General features: G+C 39.1%; 1 protein-coding gene across 5 annotated transcripts in view; it reads right to left on the bottom strand.

Moving 5' to 3' along the window:
• The window catches only part of LOC118527051 (toll-like receptor 2), an 89,901-nt gene that overhangs the window by 6,841 nt on the left and 68,965 nt on the right, over positions 1-14,095 (bottom strand). For 4 of the 5 annotated variants that reach the window (XR_013446523.1, XR_013446521.1, XR_013446526.1 and 1 more), the window contains 2 exons: positions 11,545-11,753; positions 9,957-11,435 (listed from right to left, as the gene is read on the bottom strand). The gene's annotated coding sequence lies outside the window, so the exon portion shown is untranslated. Of the gene's footprint in view, positions 1-9,956; positions 11,436-11,544; positions 11,754-14,095 lie in introns of those variants that run through there. The other variant, XR_013446522.1, reaches the window with a different exon arrangement.

The following is a 14,095-nucleotide window of genomic DNA, read 5'->3' as shown; positions in this document are numbered from 1 at the left end:
GGCAGGTAGGTTTTTGTGTGATTTTTCATTCTGTTTGGCATGATGGTTCAAATATATATGAAATATATATTTATTATTATTGAAATAATCATGTTGTATTCTTAATTACTTTTCCAACTATCAGATTTCTTTTACAGGCAGATGAAAACATGAATGTCCATCCATTACTGGAAGAAGAGAGCAGGTAATCAGAAGACACTGGATTTCTGCATTTCCTAAGATGATCCATGATCTGTTAATAAACTGATAAAAGGCTGCAAGTAGGGGATCAGCTGAAACAGAAAAGTCAAAAAATCTGAAAACTACGTATCTACTATGCATGTAATTCCTCTTCCCTTTCCTAAATAACTTGAGAAATGATTTGTTGTACAAGAGCAAATCTATAAAACTTTTTTGAGCAGCATTTCCTAAGTGCATGAAGGACAAAGGTTCTATCCATGTGCACACATCGGTGTATTGAAATTCATAGGGTTAAAAAGAATCTAATGTTATCTAATAGCACCCTCCATTCCTCATTGTCTGTTCTCTCATCCAATGACAATTTGACAGGATTTTTTACTTTCAACTCTTGTTTACTATCAGGTGTTCAATGTTCTTGATGACGGAAGAGGATCACCTTGAAAAACAAATGCAGGCATATGTATCCCTCATGCAGTTACTACCTCTGGATTATGATTGTGATTTTTGCCAATGAAGCACACTGCAAACTAATTCATTAACTCATCAAAGATTTACTGAGCACCAATTATTGCCATGAATTTATTCATTCAATAATATATTGAATGCTTTCCTGCATGTAGGCACTGTTCGATGTAGTGGATACAAAGTGATTCCCCTCCTTCAGCTTATATTTTGAATTAGGAATCATATTAGGCACTGGAGATAAGATAGATCCTGCCCAAAGGGAACTAACAATTCAATAAGGGGGAAAGGCATGTAAACAAATAATTCTAATACTCTGTGTTAAGAGGGAGATGTATACACGCCCAGGGATGGCACAGAGGAGAGAGTAGTTAACTCAATACAAAATAGAACGTTTGGTTCAGGTTGAGCTTAGGATCAGGGCAAAGATGCTTTCAAGTGAGCTGTACCAGAGTATCTTCTATTAGAACACAGTCTAAAAAATTCAGTATTTATAATCAGTTTTACATATTGACCAATCAAGTATGGTATTGTGCAATTATCATGCTGAAGGTATTATTCTAGATACTACCAATAAACCTAGCATAAGATCCATTGCTTTTATAATCCATAAAATTCCCAAATTCTCAATTACAAAACAATGGATCAACATTTAGCTCAGAAACAAATAGCAATTCAACATAATAAAATATTTTTAAAAGCAGCCCATGACTGTCCAGAGAGTGATGCAGATAGGTGGGTGCTAAAAAAAATTTCAATTACTAAAGATAGCAGTTAATACAAATGGTGCTAGAAGAACAAATCAAAGGACTCAAATGCCACAAGATGTCCCAGTACAGAGTAATAATAATCATTTATTGGGGTGCCTGGGTGGCTCAGTCGGTTAAAGTGACTGACTCTTGGTTTTGGCTCAGGTCATGATCTCAGGGTCCTGGGATCCAGTCCTGCATTAGCTCCAGGCTCAGTGGGGAATCTTTTTCCCCTCTCTCTCCCTCTGCGCCCCCAACTCATGTGTGTTTTCTGTCTCTCTCTCTCAAATAGATAAATAAATCTTCTTTAAAAAATAATCACTTATTTAAAAATCCAGGCATTCTGCTATGCTATGAAATAAGCAAAACACTAGAACTCAGTAACTGGGTCCTCAGTAGAAACACACCTAAAAACCTATGCATTTACTCATGCATAGTATGTGCTCTCATGTACACCTACACACAAATGTAGCTCTGGCAGAAAATCTTCTAAAACTGCATAATTTAAGGGATATCAAACAAACCACTTACCCAACTAGTAACTACACTACAAGTGGAAAACACCTTGGGGTAGCTTTTGAAATTCAGAGAGACCTAGGCAATTTGATTCCTTCTGCAAACCTGAGACTATTCAACTCTAAATAAAGAATTACTACTCTATAAACTATGCCTAAGCTCAATACACTATCATCTCCTGTCCATCCTCAATTCTGAAATATAATTCTCAGAGCTTGTTTCTGTGTAAGGAAACACCCACAGCAGGAAAGAGCACCAGTCTACAGCCAGTCCTAGTCCTATCCCCTACATAACCCTCTACTGCACCAGCTCCCCATGCTCTTCAGGTTCTTGAGTACAATGGGTTGCTCTAGCTGGTATGGGTGATCAGAGCCTGGGTGGTAGCAGCTCAGACAGATAGGAGGACGAGATAGAGCCATAAATACTATCTACTCCTTTCTTTTTTTTTTCCACCTCCAAGGAAGGACTCAAGCACCTCCGAGCTGCCCTCTCCTCACTAGGCTTCTCTAACAGCATCAGGCTTCCAATCTGCACAATCCTAGGGCTGAGAATTCGTTCAATTATTCAACAATCTTACACTGAGCAACCTACTGTGTGCCAGGTGCTATCTTAGGTGCTGAGGTTCCACTGATGACGAACACACTATGAGCACTCTGAAGAAGCTCACAGTCTAATGTGACACATATACATGTGACAGACAACACTAAGTGAGACCCAAATTTCTCCAGACCTTCCTGAACATAGTCTTTCTGAGCCCTGTGTGTTCTTCAGGGTACAAATAAGTTCACATTAAAATAATAGTAAAAATCAAAATGTCCAAGCCCAGAAAGTTTAACTGGAAAATTCTACCAAACATTTAAAGAATTGACACCAGTTTTACACAACTCCTTCCAGAAAACAGAAGAGGGGATGCTTCTCAACTCATTTTATGAGGCTAGTCTGGTCCTACACCAAAACTAGACCAAAAAAAGCATGAAAAAAGAAAACTATAGACCAATATTTCTCTTGAACTTAGATACAAAAATTCTCAACAAAATACAAATCAAATCCAACAATGTATTAAAAGAATAATACACTACAACCATGTTGGATTTCTTCAAGGTATGCAAGCTCGGAAAGACATACCATGTTCATAGATTAGAAGACTCAACATTGTAAAGATGTTAATTCTCCTCAAATTGATCTACAGGTTTAATGGAATTCTTATTTCAAAATCTAAGCAAGCCTCTTCGTAAACACTGACAACATTATTCTAAAATCTATATTGAATGGTAAAGGCTCTAAGAGAGCCAGAATAATTTTGAAAAAGAATAAAGTGGGAGAAATCATCCTCCCAATGTTAAGGCTTACTGTTATACTATAGTAATCAAGACTGTGTGGTGGTGGTGAAGGAATAGACATATAGATCAATGAAACAGAGTAGAGAACTCAGAAATGAACCCATACAAATCTGCCCAATTAATTTTTTACAAAGATGTAAATGTAATACAATGTAGTAGAGATAGCATTTTCAACAAATGGTGTTAGAGCAAGTGGATATCCCACTGGCAAAAAAATAATAATCTAAACCCCACATTGTATACAAAAATTAACTCAAAATAGATCATGAACTTAAATATAAAGCATAAAACCATAAAATTTTTAGAAAATCAGAAGATAAACTTTATTTTTTCAAGACTAGTACTTGGCAAAGAGTTCTTAAATTTGGTACCAAAAGCATAATCCATAAAGGGGAAAACTGATAAAATAAGCCTCTTCAAAATTAAAAACTTTAACTGTCCAAAAGATCTTGTTAAAAGTACATCAAATCATGACATCGTACATTTCAATATCTTACAATTTGTCAATTCTACCTCAGTAAAGCTGAGGGGAAAAAAGAACCTGTTAATGGAATGAAATGACAAATTACAGATTAGAGAAAACACTTGCAAACCACATATTTAACAAAGGATTTGTATCTAGAATATATAAAGAACTGTCAAAACTGAACAGTAAAAAATCACCACGTACTTAGAAAATGAGTAAAAGACATGAACAGACATTTGGTAGAAGAGGATATACATAAGGTTTTGATGAAGTCCACATGGGCATGGGAGGAGGGAGTGGTAGTCATGGCCCAGATGCTTGGCACCCAGGTCCTATGCAGCAAAGGAGACTTCCTTGTAGTATCTAATTCCATGGTGGGCAAAACATTGTGCTCAGGATGCCAATAAAGCAGGGGTTCCAAAAACAGGGAAAAGGGAGAAAAGCATTTGATTTTGATATATTTTTTTAAATCATTAAAATAGTTAACATAGGGGAAAACCAGATCATTGTATACTTACTTACACCTTTTAAAATAAGAAGGAAAATTAGGAGGTGGTATGGGGAGGTCATAATACTCTTTTTTAGTCTTTTGTACTTTTCACAAGCTTAACTCTCACTAGCTACTGAAATTGAAAGGGGAGAGGTTCTGAGTGTAGCATGGTCCCTATCATATTTCCTGGCCTAATGCCATTAAACTCTTGTCCAATAAAGGATTAGAATGTGCAATAATAATAATAATAATAATCTAATGTGATGCAAGGCTAGAAAAGAAAAATTAAACTGAAAACCACCCCTAAACCAATAAAGTTACCCCCTGCCCAGAAGAGCTAGACCACCACCATAAACCCTGAACTTTTTATGTTATGAGAAAGAGTTATCTTGGCAAAGGAGAAGGTGGGAGAGATGTGCAGAGAGGGGGCAAAGTGGAGAAACCGAAAATCCAACAGTAATAGAGACCCCAATGCCCCACTTTCAATTATAGATTGAACAAATACTGAGAAGGTCAAGAAGGAACTAGATTTGAACAACACTAAAGTCAACTATACTTAACAGACATCTATAGAACATCCCACCAAACAACAGCAGAATACACATTTTTCTCAAGTTGTTATACAAATGGCCCAAAGATGGCCCCTGTATATTGGCCCTTATGTCATTTACTTTTTCACAGCAAATTGGTACCATTAGCTCAAAGCCAAACTCAAATTCTTACATATCCAAAATCATCATATTTTTAGCCATTTAGAACTCGCGTGCTTTGCATACCCTGCAAAACTGCACCAAATATCCACTAGCCATAGATAAGACAAACCTTGTAGTCATAAAAGACCCCAGACCCCTGTTGCCCTTTGGTGCTCTCTGACTCCGATCCTCCCCATCCTGCCACTGAATGACACCATCTAGACACATAAGCCCCCTCTCCATTCCCCTTTTCCCTGGCAGTTCCCTTTCCCTCTTCCCCTGTTAGCCTCCTGCTGGGAAGGACTTTCCCCTCTCCTGCAACCCCAGCAAAACATGGCCCTATAATATTACTGTGCAGTACTGCCATCTCACGTTCCTGTCTTTCCTTGATCAGCCCTAAAATCCTTAACCTCACCACACGAGTGCACAGGGAACATTCTCCAGGACAGGCCATATGTTAGGCCATATAACAAGCCTCAATACATTTAAAAGGACCCAAATCATGCAAAGTATGTTCTCCAACAATAATGGAATAGAACTAGAAATAAATCACAGAAGGAAACCTGGGAAATTCACAAATATGCGGAAATTAAGCAACACCTTCCTAAATGTGTTTGAAATTTAGGTGAATGAAAACGAAAACTCAATGTACCAAAAAGGAATAGACGCGGCTAAAGGAACGCTCAGAGGGAAACAGCTGTAAATGCTCCAATAAAAAAGGAGAAAGATTTCAAATCAATAACTTAACTTTCTGTCTTAAAAAACAAGAAGAACAAACTCAGCCCAAATACAGATTAGAGCAGAAATAAATAAAACTGAGCATAGTCAAACAATAGAGAAAATAAAAGTTGATTGTTTAAAAAGATCACCAAAATTGGGGCGCCTGCATGGCTCAGTCAGTTAAGCATCTGATTTTGGCTCAGGTCATGATCTCAGGGTCCTGGTATTGAGCCCTGCATCAGGTTCCATGCTCAGCTCAGTGGGGAGTCTCCTTCTCCCTCTGCCCCTCCCCCTGCTCATGCTCTTACATACTCTCTCTCTCTCTTTCTCAAATAAATAAAATCTTTTTTAAAAAATCGCCAAAACTGACAAAAATTTAGCTAGACTGACCAAAATAAAAAAAGATCTAAATTACTAAAACCAGGAATGAAAGAAGGATATTACTACCAAACTCACAGAAGTAAAAAGGATCATAAGGGAATACTATGAACAGTTTTATGCCAACAAGTTAGGCAACCTAAACAAAATTGGCAAATTCTTAGAAAGACACCAAATTCCAAAGCTGATTCAAGAGCAAATAGATAATCTAAATAGACCTGTAACAAGTAAAGTGATTGAATTATTAATCAAAAAATATCCCACAAAGAAAAGCTCCAGCCCAGAGGGTTTCACTGGTGAATTCTAACAAATATTTAAAAAATTAATATCAGTCATTCACAAACTCATCCAAAAAAAATAGAAGAGAAGGACACATTTCCCAAATCATTCTATGAGGCCAGTATTACCCTAATTACTACAACCAGACAACACAAGAAATCACAAGAGAAGACTACAGACCAATATACTTTATGAATACAGATGCAAAAATGCTCAACAATCCAGCAGCATATTAAAAGAATTATACACCATGACCAAGTGGGACTCATCCCAGGAATGCTGGCACGGTTTAACATATGAAAATCAGTCTATGTAAAACACTATATTAATAGAACAAAGCGCAAAAACCACATGATCATATCAACAGATACAGAAAAGTATTTGAGAAAGCCTAAGGAAAAAAGTGGTTGGGGGGGGGAGAGAGTGAAGAAAGGAGGGAAGTGAAGGAGGGAGGAGGGGAGAATGGAGGAAAGGGGAAAAGGGAGGGAAGGAAACAGGAAAGGAGGGAATGGGAAGGTGGGGAAGGGAGAGGAGGGGAGAGACAGAAAGGGAGAGAGAGCATAAGAATCCAGATTGGAGGGGCGCCTGGGTGGCTCAGTTGGTTAAGCGACTGCCTTCGGCTCAGGTCATGATCCTGGAGTCCCTGGATCGAGTCCCGCATCAGGCTCCCTGCTCGGCAGGGAGTCTGCTTCTCCCTCTGACCCTCCTCCCTCTCATGCTCTCTCTCTATCATTCTCTCTCTCTCTCAAAAAATAAATAAAAATCTTAAAAACAAAACAAAACAAAAAAAAGAATCCAGATTGGAAAGGAAGAAGTAAGCAACTACCTCTATTTATAGATGACATGATCCTACACATAGAAAATCCTAAGGAATCCACTAAAAAACTATTAGAACTAAAAAATGAGTTCAGCATGACTACAGGATCCAAGATCAACATACAAAATAAACTATTTCTATACTCTAGCATGGAACAAATTAAAAAATAAAATTAAGACAATGATTCCATTTAGAATTAAAAAAATAAAATACTTAGGAATAAATTTAACAGATGCAGTGTAAGATATGTACACTGAAAGTTACAAAACATCACTGAAAGAAGATAAGAACCAACTAAATTTAAAAAATCCCATGTTCATGAATTGGAAGACTTAATATTATTAATATGGCAATACTGGGGCACCTGGGTGGCTCAGTTGTTAAGCGTCTGCCTTCGGCTCAGGTCATGATCCCAGAGTCCTGGGATCGAGCCCTGCGTCAGGCTCCCTTCTCAGTGGGAAGCCTGCTTCTCCCTCTCTGCTCCCCCTGCTTGTGTTCCCTCTCTCGCTGTCTCTCTCTCTCTGTCAAATAAATAAATAAATAAATAAATAAATAAATAAATAAATAAATAAATAATCTAACCAAAAAAAAAGGCAATATTACCCCCAAATTGGTTTATAGATTCAATACAATCCCTATCAATATTCCAGCTGTCTTTTTTGCAGAAATTGACAAGCTAACTCTAAAATTCTTATGAAAATACAAGGCACTAAAAATAGCTAAGATAATCTTGAGAAACAAAAACAAAGTTGGAAGATTTTCACTTCCCATTTTCAAAACTTAATACAAAGCTACAGTAATCAAGAACAGTGTAGTACTAACACAAGGATAGACAGACACACCAATCAAAGGAATAAAATTGAGAGTCCAGAAATAAACCATTATATTTATGCAATTGATTTATGACATGGTGGCCAAGATAACAATTCAATGGCGAAAGAACAGTCTTTTCAACAAATGATGCCGGGGCAACCAGATATCGATATACGAAAGAATGAAGTTGGACCTCTACCTCACACCACATACAAAAATTAACTCAAAATAGATTAAAGACCTCAATGTAAGAACTAAAACTATAAAACTCTTAGAAAAAAAAAAACATAGCAACAAATCTCTACTGCCTAAGATTAGGTGATGGTTTTTTTAGATATGATACCAAAAGCACACATACAAAAGAAAAAATAGATACATTTAGGACTTTTGTGCTTCAAAAGATACCATCAAGAAATAAATAAAAAGAAAATCCACAGAATGGGAGGAAATCTTTGCAAATCATATAGCTGATAAAGAACTGGTATCCAGAATATACAAAGAACTCTTAAAACTCAACAATAAGAAGACTAGTGACCCAATTTTAAAATGGGCAAAGGATCTAGACATTTCTTCAAAGAAGATATACAAATGGCCAATAATCACGTGAAAAGATGTTCAACATTATTAGTCATTAGGGAATATAAATCAAAATCACAATGAGATACCGCTTCACACCAACTAGAATGGCTACAATCAACTAGTCAGATAATGACAACTGTCAGTAAAGATGTGGAAAAACCAGAACCCTCATACATTGCTGGTGGGGTTGTAAAATGGTATAGCTAATTTGGAAAACAGTTTGGCAGTGCCTCAAAATCTTCAACATAGGGTTACCATATGACCCAGCAGCTGTACTCCTAAATATATACTCAAAGAGAATTGAGAACATATATCCACAAAAATATTTTTATATGAACTTCCATAGCAGCATTATTCATAATAGGCAAAAAAGTAGAAACAACCCAAAAGTCCATCAATTGACGAGGAGATGGACAAAATGTGGTATAACCATCTCAAAGAGTATTATTCAGTCATAATAAGGAATGAAGTACCGATACATAGCACAACATAGATCAACCCCGAAAACGTTACACTAAGGGAAAGAAGCCAGACACAAAGGCCACGTATTGTATGATTCCATTTATATGAAACATCCACAACAAGCAAACCTACACAAAGAAATTAGTGGTTGCTAGGGGATGAAGGAAGCAGGAAATGGGGAGTGACTACTAATGAATACGAGTTTCTTTTTGGGGGGATGAAAATGTTCTGGAATTAGATAGCAGTGGTAGTTGCATTGTTTTGTGAATATACTAAAAACCACTGAATCATACGCTTTGATTCATGCTGAATTGTATGGTATGTGAATTATATCTCAAGTCCCAAGGCTTAAGGTGACACATGAATGGGTTATAATTAAGACTTGAAGCCAAATTTGTTTGATTATAAATCCTGTTGTCTTAATTGCCAACTATATTCCTGGACCTCCTTCCTTTCTCACATTACAGGCTTTCTGGAAACGGTTACTCACTCCTCTGGAGTTCACCATTGTCAGACACCAAATCTCTCTTTCACCTTTTCTTCTCGAGTCAGTTTGTCTCTGACTGTGGACAGCTCTGCCTGCGTGGCCTAGAGATGCCTCAAAAACAACCCATGTTAAACCAAATTTAACTTCACCTTCCACGACGTCATCTCCCTTTGATGAATCCTCTTACCCAGTGGTATTCTTCATGGGCTGGTGTCCCTTCCAGTCCTCAGGCCATAGAAAGCAAAGAGGATTAACCTACCCCAAGCCCAGTAAATGATCAGGTTTTTCATGCTTAAGTTACCAGCTCTGACTATTCTCTTTGATGATTCTTCACTTGAATGACATACTACCAAGAGATTTTTCATTTGCATTTCACTATTAATAAAGCCTTAAATGTATACTTCAAATATGAACATAACAGCAACTAAGGGGAAAAAATTAAGGCCCTCTCTCCCAAAAACTCTAGAGAGCCCGTAGTACAGAGAGTACCCCAACTCAAGTCTCACAGTGAACTGAAACCACACAGTGTACTTCTCCATGTTTCTAACAGGATAAAACTTCGAGTTGTTCACTTAAAGTCATCCCAAAAACTGGCCACTTTGATGGATAGTTCTAAGATTCAGGAAAATCTTAAACTAGTAAAGTCTAGTTATTCCCTAAATTACCCTCTACCTACTGTATCCAGGATGACTTCTAAAATGTTCATTCTTTTGAGACCCAGCAAAATGTGTTTAGTGTACAAATTAAACATACATAACTTTATGCCAAAATATTAAATTTTATTATTTTTTTTAAGATTTATTTATTTTGAGAGAGAAAGAGAGCACAAGCAGGCGGGGCAGAGGGAGAGGGAGAAAGAATCTTAAGCAGACCCTGCCTTGAGCATGGAGCCTGACACAGGGCTCTATCTTATAAACCTGAGATCACGACCTGAGCCAAAGCCAAGAGTCGGATGCTTAGCCAACCACACCCCCAGGTGCCCCAAAATATTAAATTTTAAAAAGTCATTAGACAACATGCCCAGCACAAAATTTTTGTTTATAACCATTTGGTAACTTGGAATAATTGCAAAGAAAAAGTGAAATCAACAACAAACAACCCAAAACACGGATATTCCATTTTGCTGATATTCTAAAAAAGTAAATATGTGTTTTATTTCCATGCATGCACTATTTCAACTATTTATATAAAGTGTCAGGATTACTGCATTTATAGAATAAATTGGAAAAAGCAACTCATCTCCAACACTCTTGTGTGGTACATATTCTTAACAGTTATGTGGCTAGACACGAAAATTTATGTTCATTCAGTACAAGAATAAGGTAACAGGTAGAAGGGAGCAGACTCAGGCCTTACCCTTTACACTGCTTTCCTTCTCCCAACCACATCTCAGCATCTCTAAGTATTGGCAAAAGTGGATCCCTGTTCTGATTAACAATGACACATTATAAAATAAATAGTAGTAGATGCACATCTGGACTGCATGGAATTATATTAAGGGCACAATTTAGGCCTCTTTTTGTATTTTAAGTTTATATCCATATTAATGTGCAGAGATCTCAGTGATCCTGTTATGGGTAGACAGCAAAAGGCTGTGGCCACAGTGACAACAGCCCCTCCTTCCCGGAAGGACATCTGTAGGCAATAGGCTAAGGGAATCCACCTGCCCTCACTCTCCTTCCATAAGCCAGGAAGAGGCCTGGGGCACAAGCAGCATCACCTGGAAATGTGACTGCACCACCAATTCAATCTGGCCCCAGGCCAGGCATTGTGCTAGATACAGTGGTAGGGTAAAAGATGACTAGAACAGAGTCTCTGCTCTCCCCATAATTGCAACTGGTGGTTCATACCAGCACGTAGAACACAAGGCAGTGTGGAATAGAGGCAAATGCAAAAGCTGTGGAGCATAGGGTTGAAAGAAATGTATTCCCACGGGGGATCTGGGAGAGTCTGGTGGGAGAACAGAGCCGGTCAGGCTCTTAGATGGGGTGGGGTGGGACGACTTCTGCAGATTAAAATGAGAAAAGAAAAGGGCATTAAAAGCAGAGATCATGGCTCAGAAGTGACCTTATTTGTCCTTAATTATAGAATGAAGATAATAATAGTACACCTACCTTGGAGGGTGGTTTGAGGATTAAATACAAAAAAAGTAGCTGGCCTTAGCAGGCACTTGAAAAAGCTGTAGCTCTTACCATGGGCAGGGAGGGTAGTAAAACCAGGAGTGCTCACTGGAAGGCTTTATACTCCAGCAAAAAATAACTGTGTCCTCTCGTCATTGCTTCTATGACTGATCTTGTTTCAAGCCCCCAAGTAGGACAAATATCTAAAGTTAAGAGAAACAAAGGAACATTAGTATTTTTCTTCCACGAGAAGGTGACTTTCGCAGAACACAGTTGTGTTGCGGTCTTGGCAATTAACCTGAGGTGTGGGAAGTGGGATGGCAGGTCCTTGGTCTCAACTAGAAATGACAAATACAACTTCCACACCAGGACAGAGTTTCCTGGGGTCAGCCCCGGTAAAGCCTCCCACCCAACCCAGCGATTGGGGGGCCAATAGAGCAGCGCTTGCTGCTATACATTCTTAGATAAAGCAATTCACTTCTCCTAACTTAATGTCTTCATCTGTAAAACACGGACAGTGATACCTGTCACTGGGGCTTATTCAGAGGCTGAGATGACACCAGATACATAGCGTGCTAGGCCAGCGCCTGGCACACTGTGGGTGTTTCATAAATGTTAACCCTTTTTATAGTTAGCGCAGTAGAGACTGGCTTGCCTGGCACAAGCTGTCCGGCTTCTAACTTACTAAAGATGAGACTTCTTCAAAGAGACGCCAGGAAAGGAAAACAAGGAGAGGGGAGGGCAAGGAGCCCCATCAAGGACTTTAAATGCGGTTTTCCCTCCCACTGAGAGGGCCCCTGAACTCAATAAACGAGAATGACCCTAGCTGAACTTCCAAGCTGGGAAGTATAGTTGGTTTTTAAAAGCAGTTCTTTTTCAGGATCAATTGTTCAACAGAACTTTAAAGCTTGCCCTCAGAAGAGGCTCAGTCCTGAAACCTAAAGGGAAAATCATGAAAAGCAGGAATGTGCCATCTCTCTACAGCGAGCGGGGCGCCCCACACATGCTGTTTGAACAGTCATTCTGCTGCCTCCCCTATTCCAATTTAACCAGAAACCTGAGAACCTGGACTGAGCTCCAGCTAACATTATTTAAATGAACCGGCTGTTACATGAACCTTAAACCACATGTCATTTGGTTGTGGGGCTGCCCTGGGCCAACAGACATTAATACAGAGGGTTCCCAGCTCACAGATGGATTGTGTTCCAAATATGCATTTGGAAGGCTGTGGTTTGAAAGGCAAAATGCACTTTCCCAAAGAAGCAACGTTGTAAATGGTGATTAGGGCCATACGCCAGCTCACAAAACTCCATGTAATCATAATATAGCTACTCTCTGTACATTTTAGCCCGAAAAAGAGTAGAGGTCAATAATATTACTATACTAATAACTGAAGAATGAGATCAACAGGGATGCTGGGTGGTTCAGTCGGTTAGGCGTCCAGCTCGTGATTTCAGCTCAGGTCATGATCTCATGGGTGGTGAGATCAAGCCCCACCTCGGGCTCCCCACTCAATGGGGAGTTTGTTTGGGATTCTCCCTCTCTCTCCCTCTTCCCCTCCCCTGACTCATGTGTGCATGTGCTTGCTCTCTCTCTCTCTCTCTCTCTTTCTCAAATAAATAAATAAGTCTTAAAAAAAAAGAATGGAATAAACAATAAAGTTGAGTATCTTTCATTTGTCTTGAGTGGTAGTCTTTAAGCACAGGTAGATTTAATGAATGGAGGATGAAAAGGTCTATTCAGTGAGGCTGAGAGGCCAGGGAACAATGGGACGGTAGTCAGGACCACCGGCAGTTGGGAATCAGACCAGCTTGCACGATTTCTACCAATTCTAAGAGGCTAGCATCTGCACCTGAAGACCAACCTAGCACCCAGTGTGTGGGGGGGGCAGGGCGGGGCGGGGTAGCGGGACTGAAAAAGTTAGCCGGAGTATTTCTTTCTTTTTATTTTTTAATTGTATTTTATTTTATTATTTTTTTTAATTTCATTATGTTATGTTAGTCACCATACAATACATCATTGGTTTTTGATGTGGTGATCCATGATCCACTGTTTTCGTATAACACCCAGTGCTCCATGCAGTATGTGCCCTCCTTAATACCCATCACCGGGCTGACCCATCCCCCCTCCCCCCTCCCCTCTAAAACCCTGTTTGTTTCTCAGAGTCCATAGTCTCTCATGGTTCATTTCTTTTTTTTTTTTTTTTTTTTTTTAAAGATTTTATTTATTTATTTGAGAGAGAGAGAATGAGAGACAGAGAGCATGAGAGGGAGTAGGGTCAGAGGGAGAAGCAGACTCCCTGCCGAGCAGGGAGCCCGATGCGGGACTCGATCCCGGGACTCCAGGATCATGACCTGAGCCGAAGGCAGTCGCTTAACCAACTGAGCCACCCAGGCGCCCCTCTCATGGTTCATTTCTCCCTCCAATTCCCCCCCCCCATTTTTCCCTTCCTTCTCCTAATGTCCTCCATGCTATTCCTTATGTTCCACAAATAAGGGAAACCATATGATAATTGACTTTCTCTGCTTGACTTATTTCACTTAGC

The sequence above is a fragment of the Halichoerus grypus genome, chromosome 3, assembly GCF_964656455.1.
Source record: "Halichoerus grypus chromosome 3, mHalGry1.hap1.1, whole genome shotgun sequence".
Lineage (NCBI taxonomy): Eukaryota > Metazoa > Chordata > Mammalia > Carnivora > Phocidae > Halichoerus > Halichoerus grypus.
This window is presented reverse-complemented; position numbering and strand designations above follow the sequence as displayed.